Source organism: Petaurus breviceps, unplaced genomic scaffold (assembly GCF_028583685.1).
Source record: "Petaurus breviceps papuanus isolate PSGF00001 unplaced genomic scaffold, PetGlider_PUasm1.0 79, whole genome shotgun sequence".
NCBI lineage: Eukaryota > Metazoa > Chordata > Mammalia > Diprotodontia > Petauridae > Petaurus > Petaurus breviceps.
In genome coordinates this window covers 24,337,570-24,355,909 of record NW_027186523.1, presented here as the reverse complement: position 1 = coordinate 24,355,909, position 18,340 = coordinate 24,337,570, and the positions used below count along the sequence as shown (strand labels likewise).

General features: G+C 34.1%; 1 protein-coding gene across 1 annotated transcript in view; it reads right to left on the bottom strand.

The window, feature by feature from the left end:
- LOC138175872 (protein piccolo-like) overlaps window positions 1–18,340 on the bottom strand; it is a 591,842-nt gene that overhangs the window by 158,502 nt on the left and 415,000 nt on the right. The gene's annotated exons all lie outside the window — the stretch shown is intronic.

The following is an 18,340-nucleotide window of genomic DNA, read 5'->3' as shown; positions in this document are numbered from 1 at the left end:
GAGACAAAGGGCCAATAACTAGCTACCTATTAGTTGAAAGATGAGGTCAGGAGATCTTAAAGGTCTTAAGGTCTGAAAGACCTTAAAGAGTGCTTAAAATTTAGATATAGGAGTAACCTAGTGTAGTTGGCTTTTATCAAGGAGTCTAGACAAGGAAAGGAGGGCTATAGAATGAGAGCTAGTGAACATGATCATATGAATAAAATAAATTTTTTAAAGGATGGGGGAGACAACAGAGGAGGAACCAGGAGATAGGCCAAGATGGAAAAGTGATAGAGAGACAGAAAGAGAGACAAGGACAGAGAGAAAGAGTAAGACACAAAAGATAATGGGGGGCAGCAATCTCTTATACAAAAAGGGATGGAGTAGGATCACCAGTGCATGTTTTATCAATCATTCAAGGTCTTTCTCAAGGATCCAGAGTGGAAAAGGGCCTTGGAGATCATTTCATCTAACCGATTTGTTATACGCAGGCAGAAACTGAGGTCTACAGAAATCAAATGACTTGCAAAAAGTCACATATACGCTAAACAGCAGTTAATATTTGAACCAAAATTCACTCTCTGAAACCAGTTGTTTGCACCACATCATACTTTCCATCTATGCTGTAAAACCTCTTCCAATAACATCAAAATTCATTGCATGGGGGTCATAGAATTTACATTCTATATCATACAGCTTTGTATATTATTGCCTTTAGTTTCTTCTTATATATAGCCTTTTGTTATTCTCTGCATATTTCATGTGAAGTCTTATTTTCCCAAACAGATGGTGATCACCCAATACCTAGCTTTGAAATTTTACATCAATGTATTTGTTTTTATATTTTAACATGACTTGAAGATAAATGTTTTATTAACATCTATAAATTATACATCATTTATGGGTATTGAGTTGTAGCCATGTAAATAAGATCAATCTCAATAATAAATTGCATTTATGTAGTACTATCATGTTGACAAAATGCTCTGTTGTAACAATTGTGTGAGGTTAATACTGTTGGTATTACTAAACCTACTTTAAAGGTAAGGAAGCTAAGGTTTTTTAAAGTGGCATTCCCACACACAGGTAGTAATATTGTAATACAGTCACATCAGATAAGAACTAAAACATTTGGTCCAACTTCATGGTGTGCTACTGGTAGAGTAGGTCCATATAAGCACCCTGTAGTAAATGCCATGGATAACATTTCCCTTCCCCTTCTCCTCCCACCTGATTTGATGATATATGACTAATTATATCTTTCTCCAGATCTCTAACCACTCCCTTGAAAGGATGGACTATATTACATGAAACAGGAAGATCTGAAGAATTACATAATGATTTTCAAAGATTTCTCCTACTCAGGAAAAATTTGAATCAATTAAACATTTGTGGGGAAAACAATGAAGAATTTAGTTGTCCTAATAAATCTATACTTATATAGATTATAAACCATGTTGTTCCTTAATGGCTGGACTTTTAATTCAAGGTATACATTTCTGATTCTGTAGAGAAGGTTTGTACCTCTACTTCTTGAGTTGGTTCCACACCAGATCATTCAAAAGCTTTTAAAATTTTGTTAAAATACCCAACTACATTCCGCCCACAGTTACCTCTTGTGACTTTTAAATCTATACAAATATATGATAAACAGATCATTATCTTCTCCTCTGCAGCACTATTAGTGTAAAGCTTTCAATCAGATGTTAAAGAATATTGAGGTGGGCTGCATCATGGAATATATGCAGAATCTTGGAAAAATCCAAATTTTTTTTATTGCTTTTCAGTTTCCATCTGGCAATATTCTTGGCATCATTTAGATACTCTCTTAATTTGATGACTACTGGATGAAAATATAACTAAATCTGAAATAGGTATGATTATTCCCTGTTTACAGATGAGGAAAATGAGACTGGAAAAGCTTAAGTGGCACATTTATTAAGTATTGAGGAAGGATTCAAATCCATTTCTTCCTGATTCCAAGTTAAATTCTGTGCTGTCTAGATGTAGAATTTCTCTACTACTCGTCACTACCTCCACTGACAGAATTATGCTAAATAATATTCCAGAAAATTTCATTTCTAGGTTTAAATAAAGTGTGCTGTAGTAAAGGATATTTTATGATATTGGAATTTAAAAGTGATAGGGATGGTATTATTGGTCCTGACACTTTTAATGATAACTGAATAGACAAATAAATATATCCAAGAGTCTTGAGAAGAGCAGCAATCCAGCAACCCTGCCCTAATTCATCCATCTCTACTTCAGATCTCAGCAAGTCCTGTTTCAAGTCTAATCTCTGTAGCCAACACCCAGGAAAAATATAACTTTTGTATTTAATTTTATTACTCTGTAAAAAAATTACAATCAAATTTTGTTATAATAAAATTTATTATTCCATTAATTTGGACAAAATCTTGGCTATATCATCTCTTCTGAAGCATCAATGCCTACAGTATGTATGCATATAAGACCTTGGCAGGCACAGAATCTCTCTGAACCATATCTTGCTCTTCTGTATAATGAGGTAGTTGGACAAAATGACATCTATTGTCCCACTAAGTTTTGTATGTTAAAGGTGTAACGTAGTAATACAAAATTTTAATCTATTTTAATGGATTCTGATCTCACTATTTTGGGTGGTTCCTTCTCCTTTTGCAGATACCAAGTTTTTCACTCTCATTTATTTTTTGTTCATGTTATTCTAACTCTCCATTGTCTTTGGAGTCACAAGCCACTGACTGATCATTTAAAGGTTTTGTTGTTCTGTGATTCACAGCAATATCATATCACTGGGAGAAACCCGATGGTAAAAAAAGACGAGCTTTTTCATTGGGAAACCATATTAGGATGAAAATCTTCTATGAATGAGAATTTCAATTCCATAAATACACTCTAATATCCTATTTTTTCTTTTATTCAATTCTGGGTCTATGCTGTTGTCTAACTCCAGTGTCTGTCCAAGTTGTAGGTATTGATGGATTAACTTGTTAGACCGGCTATCTAACTACATACCATATTCTGGACAAATAGGTTCTTCTCATTAGTTTTCCTCTAGGGATTCTTATAGTAATCTTTGCTGAGCAGTCAAAGATCTTATTAGGGAGCCCCTATAATATTCTAGGGTTTGATGCAACCAAGCCAGTGTCATCTATGTTATCCTCTATCAGCACTCATGCTAACTTCAGGACTATTTGCTGACAGTAGTTTGTAAATGCAATCTATTCTATTTTTGTTATTCAACTCTTTGGGTCAGCATTTTTCACTATAAAATATTAGTTTGAAAAATCATTAATCAAAACCAATAGGGAACTCTTTTGGTGGAAATTTCCACCACTGATACAGACCAGCAGCTTGTTTATAAGTTAAACATTTGGAGTGTTGCCTAGGGTACTAAGAGCATGACCAGAATTGCCATGGAGCTGCCTATATGAATAAAAGGTAGGACTTGAACTCAAGTCTTCCTGAATCAAAGGTCAGTCCTCTAGTCATTATGTCATACTGCTTCTCTACTAGTGACAGCACATAATTTTCAACATAACTACCTTGCCCCCCCATCTCAAAATGGAAAGAAATACAGCAAATCATAAGAGAAGATGGAAATACCTTTATAAAAGGGTGTAAAAGCATTTGTATCTAACAATGGAAGAATGAGCTACCTAAATCTCCTGCTCACCTTAAATATCTTCACCTTCTCCAGAATGAAGTACAAGCAGGTGCAAGAAAGAAGAAAACATCAATCCTACCTAGCCAGGTCATCAAAAAGAGGTACAAATGCAAGTGTATTTGTAGGTGATGTAAGCCCAGAGTTGCAGATCTGACAAGAGGGGAAGGGGCTTCCATAATTAAGAGAAAAGTGTCTATAATCCTACGAATGCTCTCTCTTCTCAGCAGAATCAACACAGCATAGGCCAACAAACCGCATCAGTCTGAGGCCACATAAACTCAAGTTTCTGTGCAGGATAAAAATAGCTGTGGAAGTAAAAGAATAGGGTCCAAAGGTTGATGAGGGAAGCCTGATGCAAATATGATAAAACGAATAGACTGAAGGACAAAAAGATCAAGAGAGAAAGATTGGGTATGATTACTTTGGCTAGATTACCAGTTGATAAACCAATATTGAGATTTTTAAAGAAGGAAAAAATGAGCAATCATTACAAAAAAGAATACAAGACAATAAATAGTTATTATGATTTAAAGGAACATAAATAAGAAAATAAATTGTTTAAACTTCTTGGAGATTATGGGACACTTGTAAGAAATGCCAGAATTATTAAAAAAGACAAATATTTTAAATAAAGATATTAGAGTAGGAATTAAGTCATGAATAAGACTTCTAAAGAAGAAATAGATTAAACAAAACAAATGTAGATAACTTATACCACATAATGCAAACACTAAAGCAGTACTTTCTCTGAAAAAGAGAATGAGAGATTTAAAAATCAAAAATTCACATGTGAAAGAAAATTTGGCAGAAGAGAATATATGAATTCTCTATAAATTGGTGACTGACCATGAAGGCAGGATATAGAGAAATATTTTAGTGGCCATAGGTCTCCAAGAAGATTATGACAAATTAAAAAGCTTTAATACTATATAACAGGAAATAATAGAAAATTTATGGATATTTTAAAAACAAATTATAAAGAGCTGACCGCTAGAATCAATGTTTCAATGATTGAGAGAGAAAATACAAGCTTGAAATGGTAATGCTTATGTCTAAATTTCAGAATGAGAAAGAGAGAGAGAGAGAGAGAGAGAGAGAGAGAGAGAGAGAGAGAGAGAGAGAGAGAATCAAAGAGCCAATCTTTTCACTATTATGGGAATCAGATTTTAAAGTACAATAGTTGGGGTGGCTAGGTGGTGCAGCAAATAGAGCACTTGCCCTGGATTCAGGAGGACCTGAGTTCAAATCCGACCTCAGACACTTGACACACTTCCTAGTCATGTGACTTTGGGCAAGTCACTTAACCCCAATTGCCCTCCAAAAAGCAAAAAAATAAAATAAAATAAAAAAATTAAGTACAATAGTAATTCATGTGCATAAGAAATCAGAAGAGAGATTAAAAAATGATAATCTGAAAAGCAAAGGTTATATGAATGCCCCTTCCTCTCAAATAATAGAAATCTGAATATAAACATAAATTCTCTTGTGCTTCAAGGGCCACATAAAGCTACATTTCCAAAAAAAAAACCACTTTTTTTAAACAATCATTAAAAGAAAGAACAAAGAGTGATCACCCAAAAAGGGGAAAAAAAGATCTAAAATTAAGGATAAATCAGGAGAAAGGAAGGAGGAAGAATTGTATACACCATGGGCTAACTGATATGTTCCCCTATAAGAGAATCAGTATTTTATCTGGTGAATGTAGGAAGTGAGTAAGATAAAACATAGAGGGATATTAATAAAATTGGGAAAATAGGAGGCATTGGGCATATGGTCACAGACTCTCCCTTATCCCATATATGAATAGATAGCAAATATTAATATCTTTGGTTTCTTGACTAGCATAAAACAATATAGGAACAAATGTATCAGGGGATTGGGTGGAACTGGGTAGGTAGGAATTTGGTCTTACTGAAGAAAGAAAACAAAGGTGAAAATACCAATAAATTATATTCTCATAAAGTGAGAAGGATTTTAGTGGTCTCATACAAAGCTTCTTTTAGTTTTCCTGGACCATAGGAGACCACCTTCATCAAGGTTCGTGCTTCCAAGGATTGCATCATACTAGAAAAAGTGTAAGGAAATAGTACTAGAATAAGAATAAGTACTAGAAAAAGAGCCTGTAAGGAAGGGGTATAGAACTTGCATCCTTGAGGTGGCCTCCAGACCCTCTAGGTCCTCAAGAGTAGCCCTTTGAATCCAAGCTTCATTGAACAAATCCCCTTAATAGAAGGATTTGTTTTGTAAAACTTGACTTCAGTCAAAAAGGCTGTACCTGAGGACCTTGAAAGCCATATGTGACCTCAAGACCAAAGGTTCCCCACCCCTGCCTGAGGGTATTGCTACTAGCATTTATACAAAAAGGGAGGAACTTAGAACCAGAAGAAAGATATAAGAAAAGTCTAGGGGAATAGAAGTCGATTAAAATAAAATTAAATAGAAGTCAATTAAAAGAATTGTGTCTAGAACCAGAAAACTTAACCAAATGAGGGTGAAAGAAGAAAGTTTGGGGAAATAGCAGCCACACAGTATAGTTAAAAAAAAAGAGCACTCACTGTCTATGGCCTAACATGACCTGAATTCAAATCCCTTCACTGACATTTACCATTTATATGACCTTGGATTTATCCTCCCTAGGTATTAATTTTCTTGACTGTAAAATAAGGGGGAGAAGGGATTAGATGACCTCTGAGGTCCTTTTCAGCTCTAGAACTGTTACCTATAACTAACATGAACTCAGCATAAGCAATATAAATCACAATGAGAAACTGATGAGTTGAAGGGGAAGGAGGACAATTAATACAACTATACAAATGGGAGATATTGCAAACATAATTACAACTTTAAAAGTGAACTGATTAAACTTGATACTAAAATGAAATAAAATGCAGAATGGATAAATATAACAATAATTTCCTGCATAAAGAAAAATAAAAACACAATTGAAATAAAAATGAAGTTAGGAAAAAAATTTCTGTTAGGACATGTTTTGTTTTTTTTAAGCAGGAGGTGAAATCACCTTTCATAGAAAGCAAAAATAAAAGTTAACTATGTCAAGAAAGATAAACAAGGAAACTATGTTTAAGGGCACTACTGATAATGATGCAAGATAATTATTAAATATATTTTAACAAATGGTATAAAATCCTATATCATTAAATTTTTTAAATATATTAATGGGAATACAATGAGAGAATTCATTCACACTCCTCTCTTAGAGCTAGATAAACTTAATAGAGAAAGAATAAGAAAAATATAGAAATCAATGGGCTGTTGGAAAAGAGATTGGAAGACAATTTTAGAATGGGAGCATTGAAATACAATCATAATTCTCAATATGGCATAATTTTCATAAAAGAGACCATGTTCTAGAGCACAGAGGAATCATAAATAAATAAAATAGGGCAGAAATCCTTAACACACCATACTACAATAAAATACTAATTAATACAAGGAAAATAAGCAAAAAAAAAATAGACCTAAATTGAAAGTAACAGCTTCCTGAATAAGAAATGAGTCAAAAACAAATCATAGAAACAATTAATAACTACATAAAAAGAGAATGATAAAATGAGACAACATACCAAAATTTTTGGGATGCAGCTAAAGTAGTCCTCAGAGGAAAAATTATATCTCTGAAAACATACATTAACAAAATAGAAAAAAAAGAGAGGATTAATGAAGTGAGCATTTTATTTTTTAAAAACTAGAAAACAGCAAACTAAACTTGAAAAAAAAAGAAATCATTAAAATAGAGGAAATAGGATGCAATAAAAAAATAAGAGGCATATAGAAATCACAAGTACAACTTAAAACGGCTGGTTCTATGAAAAAGACAAAGGGGATAATCATTTATCTAGCCTGACTTTTAAAGAAGTGGATAGTACCAAATTGCTAAAATAAATAAAGAATGTAATAGAAGTTTAAGTAACTATCTGAGGCTTTGGGAGGAAGAGGAGGGAAGAAGGCAGTTCTGGACCTTTGACTTCACAAATATAGGGTATTCCCATTGTGGTGATTTCCTCTACCTGATACAGATCAACAACTTGCTTGCTATTTATAAATCTAGAGGGTTTCTTTTTCAAAAAAAGGAAAACCTACTTTGCATTGCTAAAGAAAACATATAATGGATGATTACTCTGCAATGCAAAAATGTTCAAGTTTACTAAATGAGAAAGAAAGATTTTTTTAAGCAATTGGGGTTAAGTTACTTGGTCAAGGTTACACAGCCAGGTGTTTCTAGGTGGGTGCTAAGTGTCTGAGTCTGGATTCGATGCCAGGACATCCCGACTCTGGGGCCGGTGTTCTTACTCACTGTGCTACCTGGCTGCCCCGAAAGAAAGATTTTGAACAACCCAATATCATTGCTGACATTTATAAAATTATAAGTTAACCACAAAAACTCAACCTTGTCCAGATATATTTACAAGTGAATTTTTATCCATTATATGATCAATGAATACTTAAACCAAAGAAATTAATTCTCAGCAACAGAGAAAGTATTCTACCAAAAACCTTGTGTTGGGTTAAATATTGTCTTAATATAGAAAACAAAAAAAAATCTCATTCATGGATTAATAAATCAAAGACAGACAATATTGACAAAAATCACAAGTGAATATTGATGTAAACATTTAAAAAAAAATCCTAGCCAAAAAAGACTGTACAAATATATTCAGTAAAATGAACAAAGTATATTAATGCTACTTTCAATGTCAAAATCAGGAAAATTTCACAAATAATTTTAGCAAAATTAAAACAAAACATAATATGTTTGTATAAATTAATACAGAAAAAATAGACAAAATACAGTACTACTTCCATGACTGAAAATCATTTAAGTAAATAAATGGTCATGTTAGTGCCCTTCTTTCATGATCAAAATTACAAAACTTAAACTACAAGGTAGCAGTATTTGCAATAGAAAAATATAAGAAATTTTCTTAGCAAATTAAAATATTAATCATGGCTACCTCTATCCACACAGTTACACTTCTAGAAAAGCTAACACTAATAATGATAGAAGAAAAAAAATAAAGGCATAGACACAAAGAAAGAAAAAAATACTGCAATTACTTCAATTATTCACTACTTAGACAACCTTAGAGAATCAGTAAATAAAGTAAGGAAATTAATAGCTTCAATGAAGAAGTAGAATTAAAAGCAAATCCAAAAATCATCATAAATTCTATGTAAGAATAAAGAATAGGAGGAAAAGATTGAGAAATTCTCTTTAAATTAACTGCAAGGTGCACAAAGTAAATAGGGGTAAATGTACCAAGGCACATTCAAAAAATAAACATATAAATGGATTATTTTTTACAGAAACTGATCAAGTCATTATACTTAGATATATTTCTTGCTAATGACTGAGTCATCCCAATTTAATGAAAACAGAAATAATCCCTGAACTCATTTATGGAGTTAGTATTAAATTAATATATAGAAATTACCATATAGAACTAAACAAAATAACATTCATTTGGAGGAGCAAATATCCTGAAATTCAAGGAACATGAAAGAGACAGAGAGAGAGAGAGAGAGAGAGAGAGAAATTGAAGGAATAATAATAGGCAAAGAGGAAACAAAGCTACTACTTTTCATAGATAATACCAAAGTATGTATAAAGAACCTAAGATAATGAACTTAAAAAATAGTCAATTAAAAGTTTTAATAAAGTTGTGGGATATAAAACAAATCTACATAAATCATTAACATTTCTATACATTACTAACCAAACCTAGCAGGAAGAGATACAAAGAGAAACACCATTTGAAATAATTACTTACAGTATAAAATTTTTGAGAATCCACCTGCCAACACCTACAAGAACTATAGGAACACAATTATAAAATATTCTTTACACAAATAAAATCAGATTTGAACAACTGGAGAACATTACTTAATATTTTATAATTTGTTTGTTTAATATTAGTAATTTAACATAGGCCAAGCCAATATCATAAAAATGACAATATTATCAAAATGAATTTATTCAGTGCCATCCAACTACCAAGAAATCATTTTATAGATCTAGAAAAATAATAACAAAATTCTTCTTGAGGAACAAAAGGTCAAGAATATCAATGGAATAAACGTGAAAAAAAAAGTGAAGGAAGGTGTTGTAGCAGTACCAGTTCTCAAAAGTGGTACAAAAGTGGCAATCAATTACAAAGTGGTAATCATCAACATAATCTGGTACTAGACAAGAAATGAGTGGTTGATCATTGGAATAGATTAAATATATAGTATACAGAAGTAAGTGACCACAGTAGACTAGTATTTGATAAATCCAAAGATCGTAGTTATAAACCCATTGTCTGACAAAAAAAAAAAAAAAAAAAAAAAAACTTCTGGGAAAACTGAAGAGCAGTCTCCTAGACATGAGGCATAGACCAATATCCAATACTGTATACAAAGATAAATTCAAAATGGATACATGACTTTGAAATAGTTAACACTCATCAGATTGGTTAATATAACAGAAAAGAAAAATGACAAATCCCATATGGGATATGGATAAAATAGATGCACTAAGAAATTAATGGTGGAGGTATGAACTGGTCCAACCAATTTGGAGAACATTTTATAACTAAGCCCAAAAGGCAATGAAACTGTACATAATCTTTACTCAGCAATACCACTACTCAGCCTGTATATCAGAGAGAAAAGAAAAAGGAAAACTTTCCATAAGTACAAAAATATTTACAGCAGGTCTTTTAGTGCTGACAAAGAATTGGAAATTGAGGGGATGCCCATCAACTGAGAATTGATTGAGTTGTCATATATGATTGTGATAGAATTGTGTTAGAAGAAATAATGAAAGGGATGGTTTTAGGAAAACTGGTAAAGACATATCAACTCATGCAAAATGAAGTTAGTAGAATGCGAACATTTTACTAACTGCTACATTATAACAATAGTCAACTGTGAAAAACTTATCTACTCTGATCAAAACAATGATCCACAACAATTCCGAAGGCCTCATTATGAAAAATGATATTCACTGCTAGAGAGGGAACTGAAGAACTCTTAGTGCAGTATAATTTCTCTAGTTTTCTTTGCCTTTTTTCATGCATGTTTTCATGAACATGTTTTGCTTGACTTTATATGTATAATGGGTATCATATTTCTTACCTTCTCAATGGTTAGGGAAAAGAGGGGAGGGAAAAATTTGAAATTGAAAATAAAAAAAATATTTAAAAAGAATATAAAAATGTTCATTTAAAGAGTAAAAAAAATACTTTTAAAAAAGGCAGTACTTGGTGATGGTCATTAGCTAGACCCAAGAAAATTCCCACTATTTCCAAAAAAATATGAATTTTTCAAATTCAGTAATCTAAATAGAAGAATACACAAACACCATTATTAGAAAAGCCCTGACACCATTATTTTCACAGAGCAAGATATCCCAAGACCTACTACCCCTGAGAAATAAAGAAATAAAACACACCTAAATAAGGAGAGGGAGGAACTATCCTATAAATCAGTAGGACTGGTATTTATGTTATTTTGAAGATGATTGTAGAATTTTTGTACAATCAAATTTTAATAATTAACATATGAGTCTTTAAAAGACAGAGACAAGAGAAATATTTACTTATGTGCCTGGCATCCTAATGAACAGATGAATGAAAAACACAGCTATCACTAAATCTTAAAAAAACAAAAGAATAATAAAACTCTGTCTAGTTAATAACCTTTGTCTCATTTTTGTAAAAGAGAAAACAGAGGTAAGCTTCATTCATATCTAATAACTAATCTATACCTGGTAATCTCCCTGGAACAAGAACAAGGAAAATCCCTGTTCTGTATGGTGGGCTTTCTTGATTTCTGTATTTGGTCGTTGTCCTTTCATGTGTAACAAACATCAAAAAAGCATGAGCAGAAATAGAGGCACCTCTCATCCAGGAATATGATCTCTCTTGTACCTCATAAGAACCTGTTCTCCAGCAGTGTCTCTCAGACTGCCAACCATTCGATTATAAAACTCTCTAGACCATTCAAAGCTGATGATAGAATCCTAATGCCAATATGACCAGTCCAACAGTGCCTGCACTTAAAATCACTTTTGCCATTGCTCCTCATTAAATCCAAGTTTTTATTTCTGCCAGTGTTAGTAATAATTTATCTTTTAAAACTCCAGAGAGATAAACCAGACTGACTATACTTAGATCAAAGCAATGAGTAACTGAGAATTTGAAAAAGGCAAACAATGAAAACAATAGGAACCAGTACTTAAGTCAGAATTCAGACACAATTTTCTTCCCAGAAAGAAAAATCTCAAAGTCAGCACAAGCACAGTCCACTGGAGCTCAAAAAAGTAAATGAAAAACAGTGCATTTCCAATAACTTGGGTTAAATCGATAATCAGCTTTAGATATAGTGGATTTATCTTTATGCCCTATAGAGGGCTGTTTTTACTGCAGCAATCAAAAAGGTACTTGAAGAGCTAGCAAAAGGTGATAAGGACATAAGCTATATAAGCAACATAGCTTGCTTTCCTATGTGTATGTATGTTTTAATTTTCAAAAGCAATAAGCCAAAAAAAATTAATACCCAAAGGTATTTTAAATGTCTGATACAATGTAACTACCTGTCTACTCCCTATCAATTGACCCAATTCATTGCTGCTGACTGAAGGCAATTTGGATATAGAAAATTAGTCTTCATGGAGGATGCAGTGTAATTTGCAAATTAATTGCTCTCTTGTGACTTTCAAGTTTTTCAAATGCTGTTGCAGAAAGGTATTTTTACCATCCTGACTTTTTGCCAAAATAATATCAAAACATCCAGCTAATTGAGCTAAAGAGATCAGTCAATTCATTTAAGATATAAAATTGGGAAGGTTGCTATTTATTTTTGTGTCAAGCATGGTATAGTGAAGAAAGCTGTGGCTCTGGAGTAAGGGGTCCTGGGTTCAATTTCAGCCTCTGCTCCTTGATATTTGTGCGGCTTTGGACAAAGTCATTCTCCTCCCTGGACCTCAGTTTTCTCATCTGTAAAATGTGGGATTAGAGGTCCTTTCCAGCTCCAAGCTGATCTTGTTTCACTATTCTATTACCAACAAAGGTCTCATTTTTTTGCTGTTATTAACACTAATAATCCATCTTTTCTTACTGGTCATTTTTATGTCTGACATTCATAAATTTCTCATTCTTTATTTCATTTTAATTAATTCTATTGTTCCCTTTTGAATAAATGATCTCTATACAAGGTACATCACAGAAGTCTGAGGAGGAAGGGAACCCTTTCCACTGGGGTCAGGGCAGGATTAGGTGGAATTTACAGAGAGAATAGTAAGATGTGATCTCTGAAGGGAAGGATTTTGTTAGGAAATGTGAAGAATGTATTCCAAGCTTAGTTCTTGGGGAGGTTGGAGAGATTACAACCACGTTTGGGGATAGGATGTGGCAGACTGAATTTTGGGAGAAGATAGAAGTTAAATCTGTCTTGAAAGTGCAATGATTATGTAAATGGGAACAAGGGAGGATGGGGCTAGTCTAGGGAGATCCTTAAATGCCACCCTAAGGAATGTGTACAGTTGTAACTGGGGCAGTGTGATAAAAGCTTTGTCCTAGGCTGCAGAACTTAGAGGACACTGATAGTGTTTACTTCATTAGGGTAAAACAGCTGAGCTTAACACCTATTAAGAATAATTACCTAAAATAATAGACTAATGGCATGATTCCTTTCCTTGCCTGCCACATTGCAGGTGAGTTTCACCTTCACCTCAACCCTTCTCCAATAACCCTGCCTTCCCTCTACCCACTCCCTCAAAAGGAATTTGTCTTACGGCAATTTGAAGGCATTTTCATGCTGTTTTTCCCGAGTACATGTTTATTGGTTTTAAGATTTTTCCAGCTACCAAAAAAAAATACGACTTGCAGCTCTGAGAAAATGCTTATCACATATGGAAGAGGGGAGCACTCGATTTCTGAGTAAAAGAGTAGCATAGTTATACCTGTATATGAAAACAATCATTTAGGCTTTTGTTTGAAAAATAGATTTGAGAAGGAAGACTTTGGAGCAGGAAGACCAGTTTGGAAGTAACAAATATTTAGTAAGTACCTACTATTTGCCAGGCACTGTACTAAGTACTGGAAATGCAAATGAGAAAAAGGACAATCCCTGTCTGCAAGGAGTTTACTAAGAGTAAGACAACACACAGAAGGAAACTGAAAAGGGGTAGGGGCAGTGCCAGAGGGACTCAGGGGCATGATGAAGATTATTGTAGAGTCAAAGCAAGTAGGGCAGCTGGTGGCATAAGTTTACTGTTATAACACAGTAAACAAAAGTTTACTGTTATTACAATAAAGAAAACAAAATATGTTGGGGAGCTGAAACTGAGTGCTGGTAGTATGAACAAAAATATGGGGATAGATACTGGAAATGTTGAGGAAGTAAGATAGTTAGGTCTTTTTCATCTGATTGGGTGTGGGTTTGAAGAGGAAGGAGAGAGTCAGTGAAGATTTCAAGGTTTTGAGCTGGGTGACCAGATAGAAAGTGAGATAATCATGAAAGTGGGAGGTTTAGTGCACTGCAAAGGTACATGAGTTAAAAGTGACTTCTGAGCATGCAACGATTACCTCCTGATAAGAAAACCCTGGCTTTTGTAGACCTTGGACATTCTATGGCTCCATTGACCCCAGAAGCAAAGCAAGGGAACTGTATCAAAGGGGCAGAGCTACAATTTCCACCCAAAGACCATCGAGTGAAAGAGACAACAGTGTACAAAACTTCTTTTTAGAGGTATATGATTAAAGCAAAGAAGCATTCCAAGGCCTGACATAATAAGAACAACTTTGTTGCTAAGCACTAGAATAACAGACTCACTATCCACTTTAATTTTGAATCTGAAAGTTGTAAATATGTTAAATGTACTCAAGAAATGTAGAGTTCTTTGTACAAAAGCTGATGTCTTTTTTTTTCAGGTTTAGAAAACTGAGGATGGACCTGGGAAAAAGGCAACCTTAAGTTCTGGAAACAGTCAATCACCTGATGGTCAATTCCTTATGAATCTTACGTACTCAGAGGAACTTGTGCAGAGGTAATAGTAAAAATTGAACTACAATGTTGTCCTAGACAGTAAATCTAAAGTCAACATTATTATCCAATATTTTATGACAGATGTTTAAGGAAATACCTTTAAAGCCTATGGCTGTACTTTGACTTCGTGGACTAAATGATGTATATTATCTCTATCTAGGATTCTTCAAGGTGAGTTTGAGCCTCCCAAAGGGAGTTGGTGTCGAGAAGAAAGTGAAAAACATTGCCAGTATTTCCAGATCCTTCAATATGCACTGGAATATCAGCACTGATTAAAAATAATTCTAACCCTTTCAAAATTCTAGCAGCATAATGCAATCTAAACTGGGACTAAACACCTGCAGACTATCCATGCAGACTGTGTAAAGACTTTTAAGGGGGTAAAAGCAAATGATACCAGTGAACAATCAAAGAGCACTGACTTTATAAGCTGTGTACTGGATCCTGAAGTATTTGATGACTCCCTAGTATCAGAAGAGTGGAAGGACTGAGTTTGAAACTTAGCTAGAAGACAGACAGACAGACAGACAGATAATTTACAGATAGACAGAATAGTACATGGTATGCATAGGGAGCAGGGGAGCAAAGCCAGACATGAGAAGTGTTGCATAGGCAAAATTAAAGAAAAATGAGTGAATAAAGTGGAGTGTTGTTTCAGAATAAGGAATTAGGGAATGTTATTCCTATTTCAAAACTAATAGCTACCATATTCCCCTTTATTAGTTAATATGTGTGGAAGAAAATTAACTGCTCAATATTTTTATTACCATTTGGAAGACTTGAGGCAAAATGCATATATCATTTTAATGGCAAATGAATTAGAAACAAACAAGTTGAATGCTACACATTTCCACAGCTGTCCCCAACAATGCCACCAAATTCCAGGCTTAGTAATCTTAGGTCTGGAGTTCAGCTCTTCAATGCAGGGGTGGGGAACCTGTGGCCTTGTGGCCACATAGGACCTTTTGGCTGAGTTCAAGGTTTACAGAACAAATTCTTTTATTAAGGGTATTTTTTCTGTGAAGTTTGGATTCACTCAAAGGGCTGCATTTGAGGACTTAGAGGACCACAGGTGGCCTCCAGGCCACAGGCTCTCCACCCCTGTCTAGAGCCCCTTTATTTTGTGTTCCTCAAAAAGACATAAGAAATAAGATGTTTCAGGGATGCTGTTATTCATGCTGATCAACAGCAACAACAACAAATAAGCACCGACACAAATGTCTCCTTCTCTCCTGCCCAGACCCAGGCACAGCATGGGCAGATGTCATTACTTTATTTTCCAGGTTAACAAGGTTTTCTCTTCGCTCAGTAGTAGTAGCAGCAGTTCTTTGAGAACTGAATATAAATGTGAAGGCAAAGGAAACCCATAGAATAATAGCCTACTGGGCAATATTTTGTACTACCTTATGAACAAATCAGCTCCAAATAGTGGCCTTATGGCCAGGAGGAAAGACTTCCAGTTCTAATGATCTATTATGAAAGGACAGTCACAAATAGATTACCAAGAGGGATGTACATAAAACATAGCCCAATTTTTCTCCCTTAAAACACATTTTCATAGATGGAATTCAATTCAACCAGTATTTATTAAGTGCCTACTCTCTGCTGTTAGGTATTCGAAATTTAGAGATTAAAAATACAAAGTCTTGCTCTTACAGAGCTTTAATTTTCTACTTGGGAAAAGCACCAGCACCACCACACACACATAGAGAAATGTAAATACTATACCAACTATATACCAAGATGTTTCTAGGGAGGGCAATAGCAATCTCAAGTCTGGGGAGAGATCTAGATAAACTTATTGTAGATGGCAGAATTGGAGCTGGATTTTGAAGGAGCATAGGAATTACATGAGTTAGAGGTTAAGAGAGAGTACATTGCAGGCACAGGGAATAACCTATGTACAAAGGTACAGACATAGGAAACAAATTTTCCTGTATAACAAAAGGATTTGGTTGATTTGGGCAGAATTTGTAGTATTAAAGAGAGGAAAATACAATGTCAGAAAAAGTAACATGATATCATACTCTAAAGTGCTTTAAATGCTAAATAGAGTAGTTTGTATCTTGTTCTGGAGCCAAGAAGAAAACTGAAGTTTCTTGATTGAATTAACAGCATGATCACATCTGCCCTGTAAGGATATCAACTTACATCGAAGAAGAGAGACTGGAGGCAAGGACACCAATTTTGAATGTTCAGGAAACAGATGATTAAGGTCTAAAGTATGACGACCTACCTGAGTGAAGAGAAAGAAATAGATGACCAACAAGAATTGGCAAGTGATTAGATATAAAGTTGAGGAAAAGGCAGTAATTAAGAATTGACACTATGTGAAGCCTGGGTTATTGAAAAAATAGTGATATAACTTCAAAAGAAAAAGAGAAAAGAGAAAGAGGGGAGGGATCATAGGGAGGAGAAAGGCAGAATGAGAATCCAGGACATTTTTCTTTGTGCATGCATACAGATGGGGTGGGACAGGACTGATGACCCTGACAAGGAAACTGAGATGCTGCTAGTAAGAGAACAGAGAGAGAGAGAGCAAGGCCATAAAAGTAAGGGAAGAGAGACTTTCTACAAAGAAGTGGGCATTCAACAATATCAAATAATGTAGAGATAGCAAGAAGGAATGGGACTTTGTATATTAACATCTTTTTTATGATGTTAATAAAAAGCTCACAATTAAAAATATATTATTGCATTTGGCAATCACCATGCATCTATCACCGAAAACCACAGTATAAGGTAAGTGGCAAAGTTGGAAGCCAGACTACTAAAAGCTGAGAAATGAAGTGTGGGGTGAGAAAAGGAGAGTCATTAAGTATAGATTACATTTTTCTAGGATTTTAGCTGTAAAGAAAGGGAAGAATGACATGAGACAGTGGCTTGAGAGGTTAGTATAGTTACATGATTTTTTAAAAGGATGGGAGAAATCAGGAAATGTTTGAAAAATGTAGTAAAGGATAAGAAAAAATAAAAATTTATTAAGAAAGAGAGGAAAACCAAAGGGCAAATTCCTGTGAGAAAAGAGAAGTAAGCAAGGATATAAGTAGAGGGGATGCCATTTGAAAAGAAAGTTATATCTTTCTTTAATATTGGAACAAAGCAGAGAATACAGGGTTATGTTAAGGTTATATGGAATATGAAGGTTTTTCTTCGGAATTCTTCATTGTGTATATGTTATAGCCTGTTCACATCTGTTATGCTCCCTCCCATTGTCCACTTTGTATGCATTTTTAATTCTTCAGAAACTATTGTATTATTCCAGGTCTCCCTGACATGCAGCAATACTGACAAAATATTGGCATAAAAAATTGGGGCCTTTCTTTCCCTGGGAATGTTGGGATCATTAAAAGACTTGCAATTTTACAGTCAGTCAGAAATAAACTCTGGTCTTTTCTTCCTGTTCAAATCTGAGTTCAATTTATCTATTGAAACTGCCTATCCCAGATAAAAATATTGATCAACCAGTCTACAGTTTTTCAATCCAAATGTGCATCATATTCTAGGAAACAGATATTCTTAATTCATTTATTCTTTTTCATATATATGATTGGGACAAATTTCTTTTGAGTGGTTACAAATGTTTTACAGAAAGTTCTGGATTATTCCAGGTTTCGATGAAGTCTATACCATGTCATCCAC